The sequence below is a fragment of the Ischnura elegans genome, chromosome X (assembly GCF_921293095.1).
Source record: "Ischnura elegans chromosome X, ioIscEleg1.1, whole genome shotgun sequence".
NCBI lineage: Eukaryota > Metazoa > Arthropoda > Insecta > Odonata > Coenagrionidae > Ischnura > Ischnura elegans.
In genome coordinates, this window is record NC_060259.1 from 26082812 (window position 1) to 26087110 (window position 4299).

A 4299-nucleotide genomic window follows, 5' to 3' on the forward strand; every position below is an offset into this window, starting at 1 on the left:
CGTGAAGGTATTTATTATCAATCACACACCGTGCGTCGCACACATGGCCTGCGGCCTTTACACATGAGTACTTTCCGCCGACTGCCCGCTGCCTTTTCCACACGTGGCCTCCGGCTTCCCGGAAGGTGCTGATGGCAGCATCACTCCCACGCACTCTCATGAGTGCCTATGCATGGGGATCAGAATAGCATTACCATCCGGTTTCACGTCTCTGCGAACTCAAGATGTTCCGCTTACAGTTGTATAATTTTAATTTTTAAGTATTAATAATTTTCTAAATGTTTTGAATCAAGATTGAATTCTATGCGCTGCTGTGGACATCCGTGATTTTGGAGGTATAAACTAACTTGAATTATCTTTCCTCTTCTTTACAGAATCAAGATTTGGGAAAGTGTCTTCGAAGCATCGAAAAGTGAAATCACCAAATGAAGAAATTCAAGTATTCGACTGCAAAGAAAAAGAGAAATACTCAGCAGTGGACGGGGGAAATGATAGGCTGTTCATCGCTACAAGTTTTAAGGCATAGGAGCGAAATTTTCGGGCGATAATTAGGGTTTATATTTATTCGTCTTTTACACATTTATTCAAATTAACACACACAAAACACATGGTATGAATCAAGGCATAAAGGTACATGAGATCTCAGTGACGACGTCAATCAAATGAACACAATGCATAGACTCAAAAATTGACTCTCACATTAAAAAATGGTGAATAAATTGTTACATGGTTAAAATAAATGAGAGGTATATGATAAATGGTACCAAATAACGTGAATATAAAAATTGGCCAAGAACAAGGTTGAGAAAATTATGAAAATAGCGCTTAAGGTATGATATCAAAATGAATAGGAAAAAAGCATGCTTCGTAAACCTTGGTATGGTTTATTTAGTTTATGAGCTCAAAAATAGGTAGGGGTGTGTGTGTGATATGGTACAATTTCCTTTTGTCTTGCATTTTGGATGTGTTTTTGGGAGGGTAGGGGAGGGAAGTGTTATTTATATTTTTGGATGTGCATACTAATCCTACCTCTCCACAGAATCAAGTCATCGCTGGATTTGAAGAAAAAAAGACAGAAGAGGACCAAGACAAGAAGATGATGCGAGTGTTAGCTTTGATTTGGGCCTCTCGGGCCAAAATGTTTGCGTAACGTAAGGCTAGGCGTTTTCATGCGTGCGTTTATTTTTAGCCTTTCGTATTGTATGCACGCTAATCCATTGCAGCGTACAGAAATAGGACTTTGTCACTGTTTTAGGTGCAAAGCTGCCTTCTGTATGTTGTCGTGGAGTGAATGCGAGGCTTTGGGGGTATTTTGTGTAAGGGTTATATTTATTTTTGCATGTGCTACTAATCCTACCTCTCCCTAGCCTCAAGTCATCGGATTTGACGATCAAAAGACAACGGTCGAAGAAGACGTATAGCATGCTTCTCCGTCCCTTGAAGAATCTCCTTTGATGGCGCCATCACGTAACAGTAAGAATGTTTTCCGTTTTTATTCATCATCAAATGTTTCGAGACCTCACTTTTAAATGAGGAACCTTAATTATTTGATAAAATAAAGTGTGTAAAGGAGGATTTTTCTGTCAAAGTTGTATGATTTTAAGTGAACAGTCGAAGTCATACTTTGCATTTCAAGTTAAATTTTAACGTTAATGGGAAGACTTATGTCACGTATGTTCGGCAATTATAGTTCAATAGACTGCTTGTGCAGTTAATAAACGCATTATTCTCTAAACTTATGTTATCCATTTTACGATTTATCTAAACAACTAATATCATTCTCTTGCTATTAGCTATCATTATTACTTAAACGAATTTTCAAAGTCATTTAAGTTAAAGGTTTTTTGTACAATCTTTTCACGTTTGTAAAGTTGAGTTTGTCTTATCATTTCCACTTTTCTATTTACAGCTGCAGCTCATCGCTGGAACTCAATTTTAAATTTGAGAGGAGGACATAACTAGTCTGGATTGGTAATCTTGATCTTCACGTGTGGGACGCACTTGAGAAATGGTAGGAATGAATTTTATGTTATTTCAATTAATGACCATGTTTCCACCCTGCACATACAAAAATTAAATTCTGTTCATACATAAGGAAAAAACCACTTTTTGCTAAACTGAAATTCTGAGTTAGTTTAAATAAATCCATTTTGTAAAATTGCTTCTTTGCATAATGCTTTTTCAGTTGGATATGAATATTTACGAGCCAATTTTATTGAGCTATTCTTCTTTTTGGAATCTCTTTACATTGAAAAGTCCATCTTCTACATAAGACACAGTGGTTTCACCATTAGTCATATTCTGTTATTTTTTCCAAAAACGGATCATGAGGGTAGCTTTTTCTTAGTTGTTTCCAAGTAGGTTCACTTTATTTAATTCAATCCTTCCTTGGGCCTCTATTAAGACGTTATTTCTCTGTTGACATCAACATTAAATCAATATTGCCAGTGCCATTTTTATGTACTATTTGCAAATATTTTAATTTTCTGAATAATTTGTGGTAATGAATATTTTTGTGTAACACTAATGTGAAAACAGGTCTACACGAATGCATAATGGATGTTCAATCTTATGTGCAATGCTTTAGCACAGCACTACACAAATATACTAGAATGCATTGCACTAAATTTGAACACTTAATTAATACATTGAATTTCTTAATGGAATCAATTGGATAAATTATAGAGCAGTATATTTTGATAGAACTAAATATCACTCGGAATTGCTATCCACTTAAATAACGAACCAATTTATTCCGGTCACATTCAAATACATCATTTTGCATGCCTTGGGAAATGGATTCACTGTAAGTGCCTCATTAAGTGCTAACCAAGCCTGTATATATTCTTAGTTTTTCAATTGAATAAGAATATTTATGAGCCAGTGATATTAAGCTATTATTCTTTATGCAATTACCTAGCACTGAAAAGATCGTTTACAACTTATGAGAGTGGTCCCCCCCCCCTTAGTCATATTCTTTGATATGATTGTAATTTTTAAATGGATCATGAAGGTAGCTTTATCATTGGAGGTATCATTTTTGTTTCTTAATAGGTTCACATTATTAATTGGAATCCTTCATTGAGACCCAATTGAGACGATATTATTTTAATTTCTCCATTGATTTCAAAATTAAATTTATATCTCCAGCTCCTTATTTTCATGTTTGTTTTCATATTTGTAAATGTTTAAATTTTCTGAATCATTCGTGGGACTGAATGTTTTTACGTGACATTCATGTAAAAACAGGTCTACACCTATGCATAGTAAATGGCACTTATTTAAATGACAAACAAATTTATTCCGGTAATACTCGAATACACCATTTTGCATGCATAATTTTAAGGTTTATTTGATGTGCCTCAACCAGTGCTGGCTAAGCCTGTAGTTATTATAATTCCAGATTTAATTTTTAGTGCCGTGGGATTAAACCCTGATGTGGTGGTTAGTTTTTTCGTTAGTACAAATCGTTTCTTTTGTTGCAGCTGGATATTCTGCTGAATGCTGCGTTGTCATGGAGAAGAAATGCGTCGAACTGTAGATTCTCAAGAGTCGAAGATTGAAGAATATGAAGAAGCAGAAGGCCTGGAGTTCTTTTCTTCTCATCAGTGAACTGTGAACTATTTCTGTGTGTGTTTGTATTACTGTGTGATTTATTGTTATTTGTTTATTGTAATATATTTCTTTTTTACAGCATTGCGGGAGATTTAGGCAGGAGAGTAGGTATTAATCCGTTAGGAAACTAGATTCTTAGGTTGTCGACATGCGTAGCGTACCGACTAGGAAAATAGTTTATATCGACAAGTACTAGGTCGTCGCCGTGCGTATCTTAGCTAGGAGCAATATATTTAGGTTCGTAGTGTTTTCAAACTGGGGGCTGCTGCCATGGCAACTTAATCATGGGCTCTATCGTAGGTGTGTGAATGAATGTCGCTTGATGAGTGAATGAGTGAGTGATATTTTGCTTGCTGTAGTAGTAGTACTAATAGTAGTAACACTAGCACTAACACATCCTTCCATGTCCCATCCTTTCACTATCAATCCTTCCCCACCCTCCCTCCCCCTCAAATCCAAACTGCTCCCTCTACGTGGGGAGGGGGAGTAACAGAGGAAAGTCTAAGCAATTCAATTGATGATGCAAATGAATGCGAATATGGATGAATAATGAATGAATCTTCGAAACTGAATTGTAGCATTCCTCTAGCTAAAGCAGTGTGGTATCCAAGTGTAATTTCAAATGCGGTAATGATTCTTTGAAGATATACGGTGATAGAATTTTATCCAATATTTTGCTCGAGT

At 35.8% G+C, this 4299-nt stretch overlaps 1 long non-coding RNA gene across 1 annotated transcript; it reads left to right on the forward strand.

The window, feature by feature from the left end:
• Positions 1-1213: 1213 nt before the first annotated feature.
• Positions 1214-3928, forward strand: LOC124171840. The gene is made up of 3 exons (XR_006867981.1): positions 1214-1473; positions 1910-2011; positions 3486-3928. It is a non-coding gene; the product is annotated as an uncharacterized LOC124171840 (long non-coding RNA).
• The last annotated feature ends 371 nt before the right edge of the window (positions 3929-4299 follow it).